This window comes from Callorhinchus milii, unplaced genomic scaffold (assembly GCF_018977255.1).
Source record: "Callorhinchus milii isolate IMCB2004 unplaced genomic scaffold, IMCB_Cmil_1.0 Scaffold161, whole genome shotgun sequence".
NCBI classification, from domain to species: Eukaryota; Metazoa; Chordata; class Chondrichthyes; order Chimaeriformes; family Callorhinchidae; genus Callorhinchus; species Callorhinchus milii.
This window is the reverse complement of record NW_024704902.1, coordinates 16068-40666: the sequence shown is the minus strand read 5'-3', so window position 1 is coordinate 40666 and position 24599 is coordinate 16068. Positions and strand designations below refer to the sequence as shown.

Here is a 24599-nt window from a genome sequence, read left to right as displayed (position 1 = left end):
ACTTTTCTCTATCGGCTGTTAGTGGTTTACTTAAAATGTTGTAAATGTGGTTTGGGTTTTAGTTCCAGTGAAAGACGTTCCCCCCCACCCACCTGTGAAATGCAAGTAATTAAGACGCTGTTATAATAACAATAATAATCCTTGCATTTGATATAGCGCTTTTCACGTCTTCTCGACATCTCAAAGCGCTTCACAGAATAGATTGTAAAGTGAATTGACTGTATATTTGTGGGCGAAACGCGGCAGCCAATTGCACACAGCAACGTCCCACAAACAGTCGTGGATTGAAAATGACCAATTTATTATTGTTTTGGAGGGATTATTATTAGGCTCTGTGTGGAGTAAGGAAACTTGCCCAAGGTTTCGCCCTGTCTTGTGTGGTGCTCATCCACAGATATGAAGAGACATCAAGGGTCCATGTTGTAAGGAGGCACATGCCTGCCTTGACGTTACTTCTTGCCCAAGAAATGAAGTTAAGAACAAGCATCTTTACTATGCTCCTACCTTGCAATCCGGTTTACAACTTTAGAACTGCAGATAAGAATTTATATACAGTAGACTTGCTAAAAATAACTAAATTTGCCAAATAGGAAGTTCTGTTCACTTTCTAAATATTCAAACAACTAATAATAATAATAAACCTTGCATTTGATATAGAGCCTTACCACATCTTCGAGACGTTGCAAAGCGCTTCACAAAATATACCGTAAAGTGAATCGGCTTCATATTTTGTGGGCGAAACGTGGCAGCCAATTGTGCACACCAGGGTCCTTGGTTTAACGTCTCATCCAAAGAATGGCACCTCCAGCAACACAGCACTCCCCCCAGCACTGCACTAAAGTGTCAACCTAGACTGTATGTGGGACTCCAACCCATAACTTTTGGCTCAGATTCAAAAGTCGCAATAACTGAAACTCATGCAATAACCGATGACTCAGCAACTGCTGAAAGTGTCCACACATATATAGGGTGTCCACAAAGTCCTGTTACAATTAATTTTTGTTTTGTGTTGCAGATGTCTGATCCCAGTCATTCCCTTCTCACTGACTCCATGTTACGGAAGATGTGGCACTGAACATGGCAACGGATCATTATCTGCCATGAAAATGCTGGCGCTCACACACTCACACACACACCCATCCTCTGGACGGCTAAATACAGTTAAACACTTGTACTGAATACAATGAAGTAACTTCTAAGTACAATTATCATCATTCTTACACGTTTCAGTTGTTGGTCAGTGCTCTGTAGGAAAAAAAACACATAGGGGTAACAGGACTTTGTGGACACCCTCCCTGTAAATGACAAGCAAGGAAAGGGTCAAATTCAGCTCTCATGCTGTTGCAATGAATTTTGGTTTTGTGTTGCAGATGTCTGATCCCAGTCACTCCCTCCTCATTATTATTGAGGAGGGAGTGACTGGGATTTATTATTATTATTATTTGTTTGAATATTTGTTTGAATAGTCGACTAATACGGAATGTTCAAATTCCAACATAAAGATATACCAGAGAATGACCCGGCCACAGCTGTTGGTGAAAACAAGTCTCAACATGATTGTCTACTATTAGGTGAAGAGGTCAAAAAAATATTGACCAGAATGTTAACAGCAACAAAAACATATTTTCTTGTCTCCTAAAGGTCTCAACTCACCCTAGAGTAGGCTTTCATGGGTGCCAGGTAACCTCTGTATACCTTGTTCTTGTCTTCAGCCCCGAACCTACAGGGTGTCCACATAGTCCTGTTAACCCATGTTTTTATCTCAACAACCGCCCACCTCCATCCCACCCATTCAACATTTTTCTCTGATTTCATTTGGTAGTTGCTGGGGAATGGCTGATTTGATAAGGATTTATAATGAGATTATCAAGTGCCCTGTTGGTTGTGTGAATATGTAGATGCCAAAGATAACTGCTCATCATCTCATCCTCATCCATTGTAAACAAGAATTCAGATTTCAACAACAAGATTACATTTGTATAGTGCCTTTCATGTCGGGAGGCGTGCCAAGGTGCTGGATTTCAGGGGCTTACCTGTGATGTAAGCCAGGCACCCAAATAATTGCCCCAAAAAACTGCAACAGTAAGTACTTTACATGAATTTGACACAATTAAAATACAGATCCGATGTTCATTAATAATAATAAATGAGACACAAATGGCCTTGAACTAAATTAACTACAGAAGCAAGACATGAGATCAAATGGGTCGTAGGGTCTTCTTCACCTAAACACAATACAAAATTACATTTGTACAGCGCCTTTCGCATCAGGAGGTCATCCCAAGGCGCTGGACAGTCAGGGATTTGGACCAGATCAGGAGGGTTGGGATTGGGGAGAGTGCAGGGCAGGTGTGCAGCCGAAAGCTCGGTCGAAGAGGAGTGCCTTGAAGGAGACAAGGAGGGAGCGAGGCGAAAGATAACATGACATGCAGGAGTAGGCCATTCGGCCCTTCGGGCCTGCTCACCATTCAATCATGGCTGATCTTCTAATCTAACTCCAGCTAATACCATAACTCTGCCTTATCCCCATATCCCTTTTACAATAAGAAATCTATCTCAGTCTTGAATATGCTCAAGGACTGAGCGTCAACAGCCCTTTGGGGTAGTGAGTTCCATACATTCACTGCCCTTTGAGTGAAGAAGTTCTTCCTCAACTCAGTGCGAAAGGGCTGCCTCGGATTTTAAGGTTGTGACCCCTGGTTTTAGTTTCTCCAACCGGGGAAACAATCTCCCACTATCTACTCTATCATTGCCCTTTGATGATCTTATAGGTTTCTATAAGATCCCCTCTAATTCTTCTATATTCTAGAGAACATAGGCCCAAATTGTTCATCCTATCCTCGTAACTCATCCCCTTCATCCCGGGTACTAACCGAGTAAATCTACGCTGCACCCCCTCCGAGGCAAGTACATCCTTCCTTAAATGAGGAGACCAAAACTGCACACAGTATTCCAGGTGTGGTCTCACCAGGGCCCTATACAGTTGCAGCAAGACTTCCCTACTCTGATACTTTAATCCTTTCATAATGAATGCTAACAAACCGTTCGCCTTCCTAATTGCTGCTGCACCTGCAGACTAACTTTCTGTGATTGGTGTACAAGGACACCCAAGTCCCTCTGGACGCTAACACATTCCAATCTCTCCCCTTCTAAAAAATAACCCGCTCTACTGTTTTTGCTCCCCAGGTGGATGACTTCGCACTTCCCTACATTATACTTCATCTGCCACCTACCTGCCCAACCACCTAACCTATCTATGTCTCGTTGCATTTTTTTACTGTTGTCCTCTGTGTTGATTATTTATGATCTTATAAATCAAATCGCTAGGGACGCTTCAATGAACATAGCAGCTACGAAGTTGTGCAAGGTCTACAAGGAATTTTCATTCCACTGAGAGAATGACTGGGGATTCCTTTGGCAGCAATCTGCGAGGTGTTAACTTGATCTAATTTGAAGCTCATGCCCAAGGGCATCAAAATTCAAAATCCCTTTCTGCAATAGTTTTTTGTGTCAATAACATTTAAAAAGGATTGAATAATAGCTTCAAAAATAAAGTTGTGTCCCACAGAAAGAATTTGCGACCAGCTAATCCCAAACGCTCATAGAAATAAGGCTAATATTTGCTGTCATTTGGACTGCCTACATAATAATAATCCTTGTATTTGATATAGTGCCTTAAACGCTTCACAGAATATACTGTAAAGTGAATTGACTGAATGTCACGAAACGCAGCAGCCAATTGCGCATAGCAGTATCCCACACACAGACGTGGATTGCGTGAGCAAACTATTATGTTTTTTAATTTTTTTTGTTTTTTTGAAGGGATTATTACCCATGGAAAAGCGTTCTACCATTTTCTGCCAATTGGAGAGAAGGTCAGGAATCACAAAGAGGAGACAGAAAAAGGAATGTGCAGACAGAAGTAGATGTTGAACAGATAGGCTGCATAAGGGATTGTGGTGCTTGTGGCCACAGATCAACTGTTCATTTTACTTTTAGGAATTCAAAACAGCATTTTATTCACATATAGAATCGAAACAGACAATCAGCAACTACATAAAAGTCAGCATTGCCCAGAACCTTACAGTGGCTTTTCCTTCCATCTTCAGCGGTTTACCTCCCATCACACACACCCTGCCAAGTCATTCTGAAACTGCCTGCGGCCTTCAATGACCACATTAGACTAGCAATGAGATATTATGGAGTCCTGTAGATTAGTGGTTAGGGCATTTGCCTCGCAAAGTGAGAGGACCTGGGTTCGATTCCCGGGCAGAGCAAAACACTGGGCAAGTTTCCTTACTCCACATGCCTCTGTTTACCTTGTAGTAAATAGACACCTGCTTGGTAGTCGATTAACAGATCGCTTTTCCGGGGGTAATAAACCGTTCAAAAGAATACATACATACACAAACACACATAACTATAATATTATTGCATGCATACATGCATACTAACTAACTAACTAATTTGGTCACTCAATAATAATAAATAGGGAGCTAGAAAGGGCTTTAAACTACTAAGGGGGGGGGGGGGGAGGTAAAAACATAGTAAAATATAATCCACCACAGTTAAATTTGAGATTAACAAAAGCAAGAGAGCAGATTAACAAGGGAGAAGAGCAAAGTGTGTCAAGCCGGGAAAGGAAGTACAGTGATAGAGTGCTGGTGAATAGGGTTAATAGCCGGAAGTCAGAATTAAGGGCACTATATCTGAATGCACGAAGCATTCGTAACAAGATAGATGAATTAGTTGCACAAATAGAGACAAACCGGTATGATCTAGTAGCCATCACCGAGACATGGTTACAGGGTGATCAGGGATGGGAACTGAATATTCCCTGTCTACGTGGTATATAGGAAAGATAGGCGATGTGGTAAACGAGGAGGGGGAGTGGCCCTGCTAATAAAGGATGGGATACAAACAGTAGAGAGGAAAGATTTTAAATCTGAAAAGCAAGATGTAGAGTCAGTATGGGTAGAGATACGTAACTTCAAGGGGCAGAAAACTATAGTGGGAGTAGTTTATAGACCCCCAAACAGTGGTCAAAGTATCGCTCAAGGTATAAATCAAGAGATTAGTGGAGCATGTACAACAACAATAACAACAAGATTCCATTTATTGAGCGCCTTTCACGTCGGGAGGACGTCCCAAGGCGCTGTACAGTTGGGTCAGGACCCGAGCATAGGGGGGAAATGGTCAGGGCGAGGGGAGGGAAGGGAGGGAGCGAGGAGGGGGTAGAGAGTCGAGAGGGGAGCTGAAGGTACGGTCAAAGAGAAAGGTCTTGAGACCGGCCTTGAAGGAGGAAAGGGAGGAAGCGGCGAAGGCACTGGGGGATAGAGTTCCAGAGCCTCGGGGCTGAGAGGCTGAAGGCCCGACCACCGATGGTAGGGCGGTTGGGGCGGGGGATGTGGAGCAGACCGGAGCCAGAGGAACGGAGGGTACGGGCAGGTAGGTAGGGGGATAGTAGGTCGGAGAGGTAGGAGGGAGCGAGGCCGTGAATGGCCTTGTAGGTGAGGATGAGGATCTTGAATTCGATCCTCTGTGGAATGGGGAGCCAGTGGAGGCGGGCGAGGGCGAGGGTGAGGGCGAGGGCGAGGGTGGGAGTGATGAGGGCGCGGTGTCTGGTGCGGGACAGTACACGAGCTGCAGAGTTCTGAATGACCTGCAGTGTGGAGGGAGGGCCGGGAAGGCCGACGAGGAGAGAGTTCCCATAGTCCAGCCTTGAGGTGATAAAGGTGTGGACCAGAGTTTCAGCCGCGTGAGGGGTGAGGTAGTGCCGTAGTCTGGCGATGTTCCGGAGGTGATGGAAGGCGGTGCCAGTTGTGGCGCGGATATGAGGGAGAAAGGACAGCTCAGGGTCAAACAGAACCCCGAGGTTCCTGATGGCTTTGAGAGGTGGAGAGTGCGGAGCTGATGTTGTCAACGCCTGAGGTGCGGAGGCGCTGACGCGAGCCAATCAGGAGGGCCTCAGTTTTGCGCACGTAGCAAAGGAAAGACACTAATTGTGGGTGATTTTAATCTGCACATAGACTGGGACAACCAAATTGGGAAAGGTAACATAGAAGAGGAGTTTATAGAATGTATTAGAGATAATTTCCTAGATCAATATGCTGAGGAGCCGACCAGGGAACAAGCCATATTAGACCTTGTTTTGTGTAATGAAACAGGGCTGATCAGCAAACTGGAACTTAAAGCTCCTCTCGGGCAAAGCGATCATAATATGATGGAATTTAGCGTTAAGTTAGAGAGGGAAGTAGTTAAGTCTGAAGCAAAAGTCTTCAATTTAAATCGAGCCAACTTTGCTGATATGAGAGAGGATTTAGCAGAATAAACTGGGAGACTAAACTTAAAGATTTGACAGTAGACCAGCAATGGCAGACATTCAAGGAGTGCAAAATTCCCAACGAGCACATATTCCTTTGAGGAATAAGAATGCCGTGGGAAAGGTGGTGCAGCCATGGCTAACTAGAGCAGTTAGGGACAGTATCAAATCAAAAGAAAAAGCCTATAAAACAGCGAAGATGAGTAGTAAACCCGAGGATTGGGAGAACTTTAGGGAACAACAGAGGAGGACCAAAAAATTGATCAAGAGGGAGAAAATAGATTACGAGGGCAAACTAGCAAAGAACATAAAAACAGACTCCAAGAGTTTTTACAAATATATAAAGAGGAAAAGGCGAGCGAGGGTGAATGTGGGTCCATTACAGGATGAGACCGGAGGAATTATAATAGGGTACAAAGACATGGCAGAGTCATTAAACAAGTATTTTTCTACAGTCTTCACCGTAGAAGACACTGGAAACATACCAAAAATAGAGGACCAAGAAGACAACGTTAGCGAGCAACTTAGGGAGATTAACAGTAGTAAAGAGATGGTTCTAGATAAATTGTCGGGTCTTAAAACCGATAAATCCCCTGGACCTGATGGCCTGCATCCGAGAGTTTTAAAGGAGGTGGCTACTGAGATAGTGGATGGCATGTCTATAATCTTCCAAAAGTCTGTGGATACTGGAAAAGTTCCCATTGATTGGAAGATTGCAAACGTAACTCCACTATTTAAGAAGGGTGGGAGAGAAAATAGGGAAAACTATAGACCAGTTAGTTTGACGTTAGTTATAGGGAAAATTCTTGAGTCCTTAATAAAAGACGTAGTTATGGGACCTGGAAGACCATAAAAAGATTAGGCGGAGTCAACATGGCTTTACAAAAGGAAAGTCATGCTTGACTAACCTTTTAAAATTTTTTGAGGATGTATCCAGAAGGTTGGATAAGGGGGAACCAGTAGATGTGGTATATTTGGATTTCAGGAAGGCATTTGACAAGGTCCCACACAAAAGGCTCACACTCAAGATCAAGGCCCACGGGATTAATGGGAAAATATTAACATGGATAGAATATTAAATTAAAATATTAACATGGATAGAAGAGTGGCTATCGGGTAGAAAGCAGAGAGTAGTGATAAACGGATCATAGTCGAATTGGCAGGAGATGTGATTAGTGGAGCGCCACCAGGATCAGTGCTTGGGCCTCAGCTATTTACCATTTACATCAATGATCTGGACGAGGACATTGAATGTAATGTGTCTAAATTCGCGGATGACACTAAACTCGGTGGGAGAGTAAGCTCTCAGGATGATACAAAAAGATTGCAACGGGATATAGATAGGCTCGGGGAGTGGGCGAGTAGGTGTCAGATGGAATTCAATGTTAGCAAGTGTGAAATTATTCACCTCGGTAGCAACAATAAAAGAACAGATTATTTTCTGGAAGGGGAGAAGTTAGATAGTGTTAGTGTTCAGAGGGATTTGCGTGTCCTTGTACACCAGTCCCAAAAAGTTAGTTTGCAGGTGCAGCAGCAACTAAGAAGGCGAACGGCAGTTAGCGTTCATTGCAAAAGGTTCACAGTACAGGAGTAGGGAAGTCTTGCTGCAACTGTATAGGGCTTTGGTGAGACCGCACCGAGAGTATTGTGTGCAGTTTTGGTCCTTACTTAAAAAAGGACATACTTGCCTTAGAGGGGGTGCAGCGTAGATTCACTCGGTTAGTTCCTGGGATGAGGGGACTGACCTATGAGGAGAGGCTGAATAAACTCTATAGAGTACAGAAGAATTAGGGGAGATCTTATTGAAACATATAAGATTCTTAAAGGGCTGATAAAGTAGACACTGAGGGTCTGTTTCCCCAGTGGGAGAATCTATAACCAGGGGTCACAGTCTTAAAATTAAGGGTCAGCCTTTTACAACAGAGTTGAGGAAACATTTCTTCACTCAGAGGGAAGTGAACTTATGGAATTCTCTACCCCAGAAGGCTGTAGATGTCAGTCCTTGAACATTTTCAAGGCTGAGACTGATCGATTCTTGAAAAATAGAGGGATTAGGGGATATGGGGATAGGGCAGGTAATCAGAGTTAGGTAAGAAGATCAGCCATGATCTTATTGAATGGCGGGGCAGGCACGAAGGGCCGAATGGCCTACTCCTGCTCCTAATTCTTATGTTCTTATGTTCTAATCCACGGCTGTTTGTGGGACGCTGCTGTGGGCAATTGGCTGCCAAGTTTCACCTACAAAATGTACAATTGCCCACAGCAGCGTCCCACAAACAGCCGTGGATTAGAACTTAAGAACATTTAGGAGAGTTTTTTTTTAAAAATGTTCTATCCTCGTTCTCCCTAGGAATAACTTGGAGAAAGTTTTGTTTTGCCTTCAATCCTCCCTCCTCTCCTAAAGACATACAGACACATCCTTGGGGGAGTGCCAACCCTCCAGTATCTCCCATGTGCTCATTCTTTTCGTGTGAGCCTAGAGTTAGTGCTAGCGGGCTATTCAAACCTAATATCATTGTGACTAAAATAACAGGTAACCAATTCTTAATTTTTCGCTCATAAAATACAGTCAATCCACTTTACAATGTATCCTGTGAAGTGCTTTGAGACGTCTCAATGATGTGATAGGGTGCTATATGAAATGCAAGGATTATTACTATTATCATGAATATTTTCATCTTTTTAAAAATTGTTTGGGAAAATGTTTTCATACTTGCTTTAGATGTTCTTAGGTTTTATCAGTGAAAGGGAAAATCTTTGCGAAATAACACAGGAACATTTAGGCACAAGACAATACTAACACAAAAACACAGAGGGGAGATAAGGAGAATTTTATTTACTCAGTGAGTTGTTAGGGTCTGGAATGGCTACCTGAAAGGGTGAGAACAGATTCAATAACAACTTTCAAAAGTGATTGGATAGGTAGTTGAAAAGGAAAAACTTGCAGGGGAGTGGGACTGATTGGGTATCTCTTCCAAAGGGGCACGGTGGGCTGAATGGCCTCCTTCTGTGCGGTAATATTTTACGATTCGATAATACTAACAGAAAGACTGGGAAGCCTGATACGACAATTTGCTATGCTGACATTTGTAGCCTCCCAGTCTCGCTGGGTGCAAGCTCAGCCCTAGAGATCAGGAGCCAGTGCATTCCATGCTTTTTGGTCTCCCCACAGATGGCATACATCAGCCCTGATGTTATGTCTGCTCCTGCCTATTGCATCACATCATCCGGCCACAGTTGTCTTTGTGGCTACTGGGTCTTGTGCCTTAACTACTCCACACAGCAATAACGCCCAACAACATTCGCCGTTACTCCCAAATAACATGTAGAAACATAGAAACAGGAGGAGGCCATTCAGCCCCTCGAACCTGTTCTGCCATTCTATAAGATCACTGCTGATCTGTACCTCAACTCCAATTACCTGCCCTTGTCCCGTATCCATTAATATACCTCCTCACACTCATCTTCAAATCCCTTCATACCCTGGCACTTCCCTACTTCCTCGACCTGCTTAACCCCCAACCTACAACCCGCAGCCTCCACTTGACTTGCTCCAGCCTTCTGCATGTCCCTCGTGCCCTCCGTTGTACCATTGGTGGCCGCACTGCGCCCCAAAAGTCTGTAACACTCTTACCCCATCCCTCCGCCTCGCCCCTTCCTTTCCCATCTTCGGATTGTGCCTGAAGACCTTCCTCTTCAACCATGCCTATGGTCACCTCCCCCTCCCCCCGGCTCGGAGTCATGGTGAGGGGCGCTATATTAAAAGCAAGTTGTTATTGTCGACAATTCGAAACAATCATTTTCTCATTCCCATCACACTCACAAATTCTCTCTTCTTGTACTGTAGTAATTCAAGGTCCTTCTCACTAATCTCTCTTTTTCACCAACTTCAACATTCAAAGAATTCAACATTCAACAATATTATTCAACAATAATAATCCCTCCAAAAACAAAACAAAAACAATAATAAATTGGTCATTTTCAATCTACTAATGCTTGTGGGATATTTTAGTATCTAAAAGAAGCCGAGGGAGGTGAGAAGAAATTTTTTCACGCAGCGAGTGCCGGCACAGACTCGATGGGCCGAATGGCCTCTTTTTGTGCTGTACAATTCTATGATTCTATGATTCAAGGTCCAAGGTTTATATACAAACAATTGCTCATCACAGTACACTTTCACCAGCTTGATTTTATAGTTGGGCATAAAACATGTTATAAAATGACTCCTGCCTTATCTGAACCTCAGTTTAACTTCTTTATCACCATGATCATAATAACATAGTAATAATCCTTACATCTGCTATAGCGTCTTATCATGTCTTCGAGATGTCTCAAACTACTTCATAGAATATACTGTGAAGTGAATTGATTGTATTTTGTGGGCGAAATGCAGCAGGAAACTGTGTACAGTAGTATCCCACACACAGTCGTGGATTGAGTGACCAAATTATTATTACCATCTGACATTCCCAGACCAACTAAGCAAATGATTTTCTCTACTTTTTCCAATTCGATATTTTCCACTCGAAAAGTTTTTGAAAATAAAATATGATTACAATTAACTTTCCAACCATATTCTGAATTGTCTTTTTATCTTCTCAAATATAATAATAATTCTTGCATTTGATATAGCACCTCATCACATCATGAAGACATCTCAAAGCACTTTCACAGAATATGCTGTAAAGTGAACTGACTGTATTTTGTGCGAAAAGCGGTAGTCAATATCAATCCGTACTACATCATTGATATACCTTTTAGGATTTTTTCTTAACAAGATTACATTTGTACAGTGCCTTTCACGTAGGGAGGACGTCCCAAGGCGCTGGACAGAGTACAGCATTTCAGATCCGAGCTGGGGTTCGGGGGTAAGGGAGGGGAAGGGAAGGAGGGTGGCCGATGGCATGGTCAAAGAGGAGGGTCTTGAGTCGGGACTTGAAGGAGGTGAGGCAGAATGATTGGGGGATGGAATTACAGAGGTTGGGGCCAGAATGGCTGAAGGTTCTCCTGCCAATGGTGGGACGGATGGGTCGGGGGACGTGGAGCAGGCCAGAGCCGGCTGAGTGGAGGGAACGGGTGGGTTGGTAGGGGGTTAGGAGGCCTCAGAGGTAGGGTAGGGCGAGGCCATGGAGGGCTTTGTATGTGAGGACCAGGATCTTGAACTGGATCCTCTGAAAAATAGGGAGTGAATGGGCGAGAGTGGGGGAGATGGGGTCACGGAGTTTGGTGCGGGAGGACACGGGCTGTAGAGTTCTGGATTATCTGGAGGAGTTGGGAAGGCTGACAAGCAGGGCGTTTGCATAGTCGAGCCTAGAGGTGATGAAGGCATGAACAAGAGTTTCTCTTTGCAACTCTGAGGTAGTGGCGGAGTTGGGCGATGTTATGGAGGTAAGGGAAGACAGAGCGGGTCATGGCTTGATTGTGGGGGAGAAAAGACAGTTGAGGGTCGAACAAGACACCTCGGTTCCTGACTGGTTGGTGAGTTGTAGTGTGCAACCATAACGTGGAGTCCTGTAGCTCAGTGGTTAGAGCACTCGCTTTGCAAGTTCAATTCCAGGCAGAGGGCAAAACCTTGGGCAAGTTTCCTTATTCCACACAGAGCCTAAGAATAATCCCTCCAAAACCCAAAACAATAATAAATTGGTCATTTTCAATCTATGACTGTTTGTGGGACATTGCTGTGCGCAATTGCTGCCGCGTTCGCCCACAAATATATACAGCCAATTCACTTTACAGTGTGTTCTGTGAAGCGCTTTGGGATGTGAAAAGCGCGATATCAAATGCAAGGATTATTATTATAAGTAATTTTTAATAGACTGAGAAGGAACACAATGGAAGGGATGGGAGGAAGTTTTGGATAAATTGAATCTGTTTCACTCAGCTAGGTGTCTGATGCAGAAACCCATCACCATGCTTAAGAGTATACAAACCAGACAGAATTCCACTTACACATGCCACCTACACAGGGAAATTTCCTTGCTTCTGAAATGTGATGGATCCTCTCTCCCTGGAGTGACACTCCCTGTTTATCCAACTCTGCAATATTAGGTTTTCAAGAATCAAGACTTGCAGACCCAAAAGTGTGTGTGTGTTCGATACAACAGGAGTTTAACCAGCTAAAGCCGCACAATTTGCTATCGAGAGCACTCCCTTCCATGTGTTCCTTCTTTGTCTATTAAAATTAATTATGGTTGCATGTTTAGCAGGAGGTCCCATCTGCCTGTTCAGGTGAATGTTAAAAGATCCCATGGCACTATTCAAAACCAGAAGGGAGTTTCTCTCTCCTAGTGTCCTGGCCAACAATCCCCCAAATGAAATTGTTCACTCACTCCATGGCTGTTTGTAGGACACTGCTGTGCGTAACTGGCCGTCGTGTTTTTCCCACAACATACACAGTCACTCCACTTTACAGTTTCTTCTGTGAAGCTCTTTGAGACGTCTCAATTACATGATAAGGCGCTATATCAAATGCAAGGATTATTATTATTGAAATTATAAAGTATGATCTCTTTATGCCAGAAAATGTTCTCTTCTCAACTCTTAATGGCAATGCATTATCACACAGAGCAGAACGAAGGTTTTAATTGGAAGCTTATAGCTTTCCGTTCTTCACGCCAGTTACAATAAATGTTAACTATGTTTAATTTAGGTCGTGCAAATGTTAGCCTCCCTGGCTTGGGCTTGATGTGCGCTTGTTGTAATGCTGCAGTTGATTGGAACCACATCTTATTCCGTGCTCTGTGGCTGGGAGTCGTGTTTTCGTCAGCCGTATACACGGCTGCTGTGGACAATCTTTGCCAAAAAACACAGGGAGTGGGAGGGGAGAAAAAGCTTGCTGCCTTCGTGGCTCATTCACTCTGCTTTCCAAAAGCTTTGTTCCAAAAGGACAGACTTTTGCTTCTGTGAAGTGCTTTGAGACGTCTCAACAATGTGTTAAGGAGCTATGTCAAATGCAAGGATTATTACAATTTTGTTGTTTACTTTTAGAAGAGAAACAGATGAGGGAGACTTTCTTTTGAACTGCCTGAAGCTGTAAGATACAACACTGCAAACAGCTTCCAAATACTGTATGTTGCAGCAGTTCCGGTACTGAGGAGGTATAAGAAGTGCTACAGTTAGCCTCCACAGCCTGGGTTAAGAGGATAAAATCAGCCTGATCGCTAGCCAGTGCCCTTGTTGGAGGTACAATGCCAGGTGAGGACAGGATTAGTTTTGACCTGATGTACCATATCATATACCAATAATCTACAGTTTAGTTGTAGTGGACTGAAACTGGAAACTGCTTGGATTCACAAAATAATGGGAATCACCCAACGTAGCATAACCAAGATTAATGTTTTAAACTATCCATGCTTACAATTATAACTACAGAATCATACAATCTTACAGCACAGAAGGAAGCCATTTAGCCCATTGTGCCTGTGCCGGCTCTTTGGAAGAGAGAGCTACCTTATCAGTCCCACTCCCCACTCTCACCCCATAACCCTGCATATTTTTCCTTTTTAAGTTAATTCCCTTTTGAAAGCTATTATCGAATCTGCTTCCACCACACTTTCAGGCAATGACAGTCACAATTGTTTATGCTTTACCATTTCTTGTGAAGATGATTTGAAAAAACAGGTGAAAAAGCTGGCAATGTACAATGTGCACACACACCTGTAATCCACCCCTTCCCAATCACAGTCATGGCATGATAGCAACATAGCAAGTCTTATCAGTTTTCCCATCGTAGCACATTTCCTTCTCTGCAGCCCTCGCAACCCCCCACCACACAAATTGATGCCTATACTTGTTTAGACCCCGAACTGTCCTTTCTCCCCCACATACGCAACATTGCCAGACTCCGCCACTGCCTCACCCCTCAGGCTGCTGAAACCCTCACCCACGCATTCGGCACATCAAGGCTCGATTACATGAACTCCCTCCTCACCGGCCTTCCCATTACAAGCTGCAGATCATCCAAAACTCTGCAGCTCGTGTACACTTGTGCACCAGGCTCCGTGACCCCATCACTCCCACCCTCGCCCGACTCTACTGGCTCCCCATCTCCCAGAGAATCGAGTTCAAGATCTTCGTTCTCACCTTTAAGGCCTTGCCTCCTCCTATCTCTCTGACCTGCCGACTCCCTACCAACGTGCCCACTCCCTCCGTTCATTGGGCTCCGGGCTGCTCCATGTCTCCCGCCCGACCTGCCCTACCATAGGTGGCCAGGCTTTCAGCCTCTCTGCCCCCACACTTTGGAACTCCATCCCACGGTCCCTTCACCTCACTTCCTCCCTCGCCTCCTTCAAGGCCAATCTGAAGACTCTTTGATTGTGCCTTCAGTCGCCCTCTCATCTCTCTGCCATGGGGTTAACTCCCACATTTATGCGGATGACACCCAACTCTACCTTTCCTCCTCTACCCTCAACTCCACGACCCCCGATGTCCTGACAGCTGTCTGTCCGACATAGAGTCCTGGACGAGAGATAACTTTCTTCAGCTCAGCGTACTCAGGCGCTGACAGCATCAGCATCCAAGGCCGCACTCTCCACCTCTCAAAGCCATCAGGAACCTCGGGGTTCTGTTCGACCCTGAGTTGTCCTTTCTTCCCCACATCTGCGCCACAACTGGCGCTGCTTTCCACCACCTCCGGAACATCGCCAGACTATGGCACTACCTCACCCCTCACGCGGCTGAAACTCTGATCCACGCCTTTATCACCTCAAGGCTGGACTATGGGAACTCTCTCCTCGTCGGCCTTCCCGGCCCTCCCTCCACACTGCAGGTCATTCAGAACTCTGCAGCTCGTGTACTGTCCCCCACCAGACACCGCGACCACATCACTCCCACCCTCGCCCTCGCTCGCCTCCACTGGCTCCCCATCCCCCAGAGGATCGATTTCAAGATCCTCATCCTCACCTACACGGCCATTCACGGCCTCGCTCCCTCCTACCTCTCCGACCTACTATCCCCCTACCTACCTGCCCGTACCCTCCGTTCCTCTGGCTCCGGTCTGCTCCACATCCCCTGCCCCAACCGCCCTACCATCGGTGGTCAGGCCTTCAACCTCTCAGCCCCCAGGCTCTGGAACTCCATCCCCCAGTGCCTTTGCCGCTTCCTCCCTTTCCTCCTTCAAGGCCGGTCTCAAGACCTTTCTCTTTGACCTTCAGCCTTCAGCTCCACTCTCGACTCTCTGCTCCCTCCCTTCCCTCCCCTCACCCTGACCATTTCCCCCTTGCTTGGGTCCTGACCCAACTGTACAGCGCCTTGGGACGTCCTCCCGACGTGAAAGGCGCTCTATAAATGGAATCTTGTTGTTGTTGTTGCCTTCCCTCACCCCTCCCCCATGCTCGGGTCCTGACCCGACTGTCCAGTGCCTTGGGACGTCCTTCCTGGGTTCCAAAGGGTGTGCATTGGTTGCAATTACATTTAAAGCCCTGAACTTTCTGGCATGTAACAAATCTACAAAACTGGGGCCATAATGCTGGTTGAAATCCAACAACCACCTTGGGAGAACTGGTCAAAAATGTGAACACTTATAGACTACACCCAATCATCAACATAGGAACAATAGGAGTGGGTAGTTCTATTTTAAATAAATCAGAAATGGTATTAAAAAAGGTCCTAATGGTTGGGAGGTGAATAAATGTAATTTTGTTTTTGTTGTATTAATATAATACAGTATTATTTTAATCTTTAGAAAAAATGAACTCAAAATCAGTTGGTTGCAAGTATTTATACTACATGCAAAGGCAACTGCTCTTTTGTGGTGAAACTGGCACATATATTCCCTGCAAAATAAAATCCCTTAAGACATTCAGCGGTTACCCGAAAAATAAGCCACTGAGTCAGTCACTCAACCTAAGTAACAAAAACCACCACAACTTACATTTACACAGCGCCCCTCACACAGGGTAGTGTCCCAGAGCGCTTAATAATAATCCCTCCAAAAACAAAAAACAATAATAAATTGGTCATTTTCAATCCACGACTGTTTGTGGGACGCTGCTGTGCGCAATTGCCCGCCGCGTTTCGCCCACAAATATACAGTCAATTCACTTTACAGTCTATTCTGTGAAGCGCTTTGAGACGTCGAGAAGACGTGAAAAACGCTATATCAAATGCAAGGATTATTATTATTAACAATAGAGGAGCTCGACGCCGAGCCGGGGGGAGATGACCGTAGGCATGGTCGAAGAGGAAGATCTTCATATGCGACCTGAAGATGGGGAAGGAGGGGACAGGGCAGAGGGATAGAGCACCTCTCATCCTGGGGACAATCAGGGGTAAAACTGCTGTCAGTCAGCAATATTTGTTTCAGTTAGCCACTCTGGCTGCTTCATTCACCCACAAAACACTCATGCAGTACATTTTGTATTTCACCAAGAAAATATACAAATCTCTTCTCGACGTCTCAAAGCGCTTCACAGAATAGACTGTAAAGTGAATTGACTGTATATTTGTGGGCAAAACGCAGCAGCCAATTACACACAGAGGTATCCAACAAACAGTGGTGGATTGAGTGTCTGCATGTTTTGGGGAAGGATTATAAACCCCAGAAAGTGATCTGCAAATCGACAAAATACGGGTTCCTTCTTACTGCTAGGTAAACAGAGACATATGGAGAAAGAAAACTTGTCTCCAGTTTAGCCCTGCACGGGAATTAAACTCAGGTCCTCTCGCTTGTGAGGTGAATGCTCTAACCACTACACTACCACTCCACTATTCCAGATATTTAGGCGGACTGACAGTAGTACACTTACAAATCGCTGTTGCTTAGAAATACTTGCGATCACAGGAGTTATTACACACACTACAGCCTCTTCTCCAGAGAAGTTTCCTGGTGTGCTTGGAGTAGATAACTAATGCTTTAGTGCTGGTAACACTTTGATCTTTGTTCCTGTACCTAAACACATATGGAACCTCCCCGCAAATAATCGTAAAGGACATGAATGTGAAAGAACCTTTCAATGTGATGTGCTCTGCAGTGCAAAAAGCCTAATTGTACCTAATTGTGGTTCAGGGCAGGTCACTCCCTCAATTTAGTTTTCAAATTGCAGAGCATCATAAACCTATAACCTTTTAAAAATCGTGTACTACTTTGATAAGATGGTACAAGTTGGACATAACAATTATTTCCTTCGACAAAATAGCTCGGATGAAAATCTACTTGCACAAATAACCATTTTTAAACTTTTAGAACCTTTCTGCTTCTCCTAAGAATTTTTGGCATTGATTTTTTCCTCCACCATCAGTACAAGGTTAATTTGACCTCCTATTGAAAGAGGATTCAAGTGCCATTTGTAAAAGTCGTGTCACAGTGTCTAGCAATAATCTTATTACTTAAAAATGGCAAGATCTGTACCAATTATTGAAAACTGAGTCAATGCACATCTGTTCAAAATAATAATTTATGTTCCCACAAATTACCTTTGAACCATTAACCTTTAGCTTGTTAAATACATGAAAACCCATTTGAACACAGTAGACATATTTATGTAACAGACAGGAGGTTAATAAGGAATCTGATACCTCAGAGATGATGTAAGTAAATCAGCTTTGTAACCGGGCTATCACGGAAACTCCAAAGGTCAAGCCTCACTGAAATTCGATGGTAAAGGTTTAGCTTCCAAGCTCTTAATCTAGCCTATTGACTCAGCCCACTCCCCTGAGGCAGCTCCTCAGCTTCAACCCCGGCCCCCCCCATCCATCCCCATCACTCAAATTGTGCTCCAATATCCCTAATTAAGAAAATTAGCCATCAGCAAAAATTAAATGGCAAACCTCAGGGCCAAAGCTCTATGTAGATAGGTATACATAGAGGTATGTACACACTGTTTTCGCAACTGGTGAAAAAAAATTTGCTTCATGTTAACAACAACTTGCTTCTTTGCATTTGTATAGCAACTGCGTTCACAGTGAAAATGTCTCTGAGTGCTTAACAGTGGCGGAGCTCGACAACCACCCAGGGAGAGGGGGGAAGTGACCGTAGGCACGGTTAAAGAAAAAGGTCTTCAGCTGTGATATGAAGACGGAAAATGAGGGGGCAAGGAAGACGGATTGAGACTGGGGTCTAGAATCTTGGGGTGTAGTAGCCATTGATGCTGGAGCCGAGGGGATGAGGGACAGTACAGGAGGCCGGAGCGAAGGGGGCGGGTACAGGACTGGGGTGTAAGCAGGTCGGAGAGATAACGGAGATACCACGACTGTCACACAAAAACAACAGGGCAGATCGTTTTTGCAGTATGGGGTTTTGGCACGATGTGAGTCTGATGTTCCCCTAGAAATATTAAAATCATGGAATGGGAAAAGATCATTCAACCCAACAAGTCTAGCTCTTCTACAGCCCACTAACAGCTACTGTACCTCATTATCAACTCCTCACATTTGATGTAAAAGTGGCAGGTTCCATATGTTCCTTACTCAAACTCTCCCAAGTGGAAGTTAAATCAAGTGGAGTTTTAGAATATCCTTTCAACTTCCACACCTCAACTATTACCCTGCAACTACCTTCCATTAATTATCAGCAGCATGGACCACCATGTCTATTGTGTCCATTAGAAACAGGATTAGGCCATTCAGCCCCTCAAGCCCGTTCGGCCATTCTATAAGATCATGGCTGATCTGATCAAGTCCAATTACCTGCCCTTGCCCCGGATCCCTTATTACCCTGACCTAACAAATACCTATCCACCTCAGTCTTGAAGTGTATAGGTATTTATTAGGTCATTGTCCATGGCTATCTGTGTCCATTGCCCATTTCTTTTTGTAAAGATGCTGGCACAACTCAGCATTGATTCAGAACTTAACCAGGAAACTACAGCTCATGCTCACTGCCCTGTGGGAAAAATCCTTCCAGTCTCCCTGGAGGCTTAACATTTTGTATTTGATCAAATAAATTTGGAAGATATTAGCTCAGTAATTTCACCCGAGATTGATGTTTACCCAACCTTCGGGGAAATGCTGGCCAATCTTTCCATGCTGCATCTGAAACTCCTTGTTCGCAAAAGGAACAACGCTGATTGTTTTGCAATGTAGAAATTCATACAAAGTTTAAAACAGTATTACAGCCAGCGACAAGGTACCTGCATTTGTGTGTGTGTGTCTCTTTCTGTCTGCGTGTGTCTCGATATCTCTCTCTGTCTGTCTATGTATGTCTCTGTATGTCTGTCTGCGTGATTATCGCTATCTGTGTCTGTGTCTCTGTATTTGTCTGTCTGAGTGTGTGTATCTCTATCTGTGTCTGTCTCTCTCTCTCTCTATCTCTCTCCAAATACCGGTTTGAAAGTGATTGACAGGTCCCGCTACTGTCCGGCGGTGCCTTGCACCTGTTTCCTGGCCGGTTCGGACTAATCCTGGGCTCCTAACACATATGATCACTGGGGACGTAAAGCAGGCTGGAGCCTGCTGAGCGGAGGAAGCCAGGTTAGTAGGGATTCAGGAGGACGAAGAGGTAGGGGGGTACTTGCAACATGCCCACTTCCGGTTCATGGGCCGATGAAATCATTCGCTAGGCTGGATGTGGCCAGACAGTTGGAGCACGTGGATTTAGGCCATCAATATCCAGTAACAGAACAATTTACTGCACATCGGAAGCAGAAATGAGATACTTACCTTCAGATATTCATGCCAGGGATGGGATTCAACTTTGAGTTTCTTTAGTAACCTTCATCTGTAGAATCGTGTAACCATCCATTCCACTGGGAGGAGGCGGACATGCTGAAATACCATCAGGCAGGAAGGGACCTTTTACTATATCCACTCCACAGAATGAGAATCTCTCTTTGCTGGTCTGGAGGAAAAGCACAGGGACATGTTATTTTAGGGTATCCTTCCCTCAAATGTTAATAATAATCCTTGCATTTCATACAGCGCCTTATCATGTTGTTGAGATGTTTCAAAGTGCTTCACAGAATATGCTGTAAAGTGAATTGACTGTGTAATTTGTGGGAGAAACTTTATGCTATCTAATAAATATTAACTAATAATCACAGCAATACTTTGAAGACCTTAACACAATTTAATGGCTTGTTGTCTCCTTTCTTCCCAGTATCAATCCAACAACAACAACAACAAAATCAATTTGTATAGCGTCTTTCATGTCGGGAGAATGTCCCAAGGCGCCGGACTACCAGCGTTTTTGACCTGAGCTGGGGGTTGGGATTGGGGAGGTCAGGGGGAAACACAGTTGATGAGGAGGGTCATGAGAAGAGTCTTGAAGGAGGCAAGGGAGAGGGCGAGGCAGAGAGACTGCGGGATGGAGTTCCAGAAGATGCAGGCAGAGTGGTTGAAGGCCCGCCCGCCAATGGTGGGGCAGGTGAGGCAGGGGACGTGAAGCAGCCTGGAGCCTGCTGAGCTGAGGGAGTGGGCAGGTTCGTAGGGGTTTAGGAGGTCATAGAGGTACGGGGGTGCTTGCAACATACCCACTGCCGGCTTGATGTGCATTCTCAAGAGTTAAACGCGACTTCTCAAAACATTTACAGGAAGAAAACGTTGTTCCATTTTAGCGTGTGAGATATAAACTTGTGCCAGGCAGTTCAGGGGACAAGATATCCTACAGCCTGCTGCATGGAACAAACTGAGACCGAACAACAGAAATCTAAGTTGAATTGAAAAATATAAAAGAGACATCACGAACAAAGGCTTGAAACACAGGACAGGTCCAAACCAGTCACTCTGTTCCACTTCCAACCTTCTTGAACAGAATGCTGACTCACCAACTGCAAGTGTTGTTTTTAATTGTACCACATAATGAAGGAACAGAAACCTCAACACAGAACAGAGCCATCATGTCCACTAACAGGGTAGAGGCTGCCTAGTGCTACATTCACTCTTAGTCCACAGACTCTTATGAGATATTGGCACGTTAAAAACTCCAGCCGGACTCTAATGCACATTCTGAGGTCCCGAAGCCTTGGCTCTCCCCAAACTACACCTAATATTACCCCAAATAAGGTGAGCAGGGTGACCCCCCCCCCCCACCGGAGGGAGAGAGTGGGTATTCCATTACTACACAGAGACATTTCCAGGTGTAAGTGACATACATTTGTGTCATTCTCAGCTTAGTTTGGATACTCTTAATGATAGGTTTCCGCGTGTGTCAGACACCCTGTTGGGCAAAACACAATGTGCATTGGCGGTGGTGGGGGCAGCCCTGACTTCTCCAGAAATCACGGTTCATCTCAAAAGCATCCTTTCACAGTAAAATAGCGGTCAGATTGTGCAAGCCTGGCTGACTAGTTGTCAGAGAGACAGACAGGCAGTAACTTTTTGTAACTTTCTCACCCACTGTTTGCCAACAAATGTGAAAGCAGCAAATGTCGATTTCTGAGGTTTAAAAAACAGTTTAAAAGAAAACTTTTCACGGATTGTTACATTTCATGGTGGTTTAACTCGATTATGATGTCACCAGTGTAACGGTCAAAACAAATTGAAAAATAATAATAATCCTGGCCTTTGATATAGCGCCTTATTACGTCTGCAAGATGTCTCACTGCGCTTCACGGAACACACTGTAAAGTGAATTGACTGTATATTTGTGGGCGAACGCGGCAGCCAATTGCGCACAGCAATGTCCCACAAACAGTCGTGGATTGAAGTGACCAATTTATTATTTTTTTCTTGAGGGATTATTATCAGGCGTGTGGAGTAAGGAAACATGCCCAAGGTTTCACCCTCTGCAGGGAATCGAACCCAGGTCTCTTCGCTTGCAAAGTGAGTACTCTAACCACTGAGCTGCAGGACTCCACTTTGTACACAGCAACGTCTGACAAACAGTTATGGATTGAGTGACCAAATTATTATTTGGTCAAAACAAGTCCTGTAGCTTAGGTGTCCTGTATATTTGTCCACAAATATACAGTCGATTCACTTTACAGTCTATTCTGTGAAGCGCTTTGAGACATCTAGAAGACGTGGAAAGCACTGTATCAAATGCAAGGATTATTATTATTTTTTTGAAGGAATTATTACCTCCGGAAAAGAGATCCGCGAATCGACTAACAACTGGATTCCTACTTACTGCTAGGTAAACAGAGCGCGTGAAGTAAGGAAACTTGCCGAACATTTTACCCTGATGGTAGGATCGGGACGCAATCTGTCGAGCCACACAGAATGTCTGTCTGTGATATCATCAAACAGAAATCCTAAACTACGGACTACATAGTACTAATGGTACATCAAATAGCAAATATTCAGGCCCCAGGGAAAAATGCTGTTTGGACCAACTAGTCTGGTTTATTATAATAATCATTGTACTTGAAACAGCACAGAAGGATGTCTCAAAGCACTAATGGGATTTACTGTAAAATATGATGACTGTATATTTTGTAGGTGAACATGGCAGCTAATTTGTATACAGCAATGTCCCACAAACATCTGTGAAGTGAACTGACCATTTTGTTTTAATGGGAGATGTTAGATCCCTTGTCTTTTTAAATAATGTCATTCTCTGAATTCAGCATTAACTGTGCAATTTTGAAAGAGTCATTTAATTTTGTCAAATCTGGATTCCCTTCATAATAATAATCCTTGTATTTGATATAGTAACTTTCACTTCTTCTAGACGTCTCAAAGGGCTTCACAGAATAAACTGTAAAGTGAATTGACTGTATATATTTGTGGGCGAAACGCGGCAGCCAATTGCCCACATCAGTGAGGATTGAAGTGACCAATTTATTATTGTTTTTTTTTCTTGAGGGATTATTATCAGGCATATGGAGTAAGGAAACTTGCCCAAGGTTTCACCCTTGTATCGAGTATCGAGCCCAAGTCTCTCGCTTGCGAGGCGAGCGCTCTAATCACTGAGCTACAGGATATCCTTGCGTTATGTCACGCTGCCTATGCAAATTGTAGGGATCATTCTTTTTAAATCTTTGTGGGCATCTTTCTGCTATTCAATCCAACCAGGTCAGTATCCAACATCTCTATATTTTCACTTCTACTCCAATTTAAATGTCTCCTCGTTGCTTCAGCCATTTGCAGCAGCAGAAGTTGTTCTTGGCAGTAATCGTACTCAAAACAACAGCTCACAAGAATGTCAATCTGCCTGAGGCATCAAAACAGTTTATCAACACAAGCACACATAGATGGATGATAAAATAACCGACTTTATGATTGCTCCTAAAAAAATGACTTTGATAGTGTAGCATTAGAGATGAAGATGGGTAAACAGCCATAATTACACTATGCATCTCAAATGCCCAGTCTCACACCTGAAGAAATGGACAAGGGCAAGTATCCAGAGAACTGCTAATGGAAACATACCTCAGCATTGCCTCAGGGGAGAAAGAAAGCACAGAATGATTGTTCCAGTTTACCTGCAGAGTAGTTAGAAGCAACAGATGGAGACTGAGAGTCGATTGCTACTGCTGCTATATCACAAACTGTCCCAAGTTTGCAAGAATACTACGTGGACTTATTCCCTCTTTAAATGTACAGCCTACAAAGCGAGTATTTTTTATCTCCACCTGAAATAAACTGAGAAACAGAAAGAAAAACACTGTACATATAATTAAGGGCGAAGGAATAATAATCCTTGCATTTGATATCGCGCCTTTTCATGTCATTGAGATGTCTCAAAACGCTTCTCAATATACTGTAAAGTGGAATGACTGTGTATGTTTTGGAGGCGAAACGCAGCAGCAAGTTGGTACAGCAACGACCCACAAACAGCCATGTAGTGAGCGACCAATATTATTTGGGGTATTGTCAGCCAGGACATCGGGAGAGAGAAACTCTCCTCTTTTCAAATAGTGCCATGGGATCTTTAACATCCACCTGAACAGACTTAACGGGATCTCAGTTTAATGTCTCTTCCAAAGGATGCAGTGACAGCTTAGACTCAGAGTGAAATTAAATCACTCTTTCAAGTCACACAATTGGGATACAAACGACAGTGGCGTCCCCCAGGGATCGGTATTAGGACCACTGCTCTTCTTAATATACATAAATGATCTGGACTTGGGTATAACAAGTACCATTTCCAAGTTTGCGGATGACATAAAGTTAGGTAGGGTGGTAAACAGTGAGAAGGATAGTAGCCAACTGCAGGAAGAAAGACAGAATGGTAAAATGGGCGATACATGGCAGATGCCATGAATATTCCCCATTGGAAATAACTTTGAGCTCATCGTCGAGGCTGCACTCCAATGCATTACTAGGAAGATTCTGCATTGTTGTAGGTGCCGTCCTTTGAAAGAGACCTTAAACCAAGATCCATTCTGCTTGTTCAGGTCGACATAAAGATCTCGTCACTATTTTAAAAGATCATGTCACTATTCGTTGAGACGTCTCA

The 24599-nt window shown here is 44.1% G+C and overlaps 1 protein-coding gene across 1 annotated transcript in view; it reads right to left on the bottom strand.

Annotated features, from left to right (window-relative positions):
* Positions 1 to 20091, bottom strand: part of LOC103188183 (zinc finger protein 592) — an 82168-nt gene extending 62077 nt beyond the window's left edge. Inside the window, exon 1 of the mRNA XM_042345927.1 lies at positions 19919 to 20091. The gene's annotated coding sequence lies outside the window, so the exon portion shown is untranslated. The remainder of the gene's footprint in view (positions 1 to 19918) is intronic.
* Positions 20092 to 24599: the final 4508 nt, after the last annotated feature.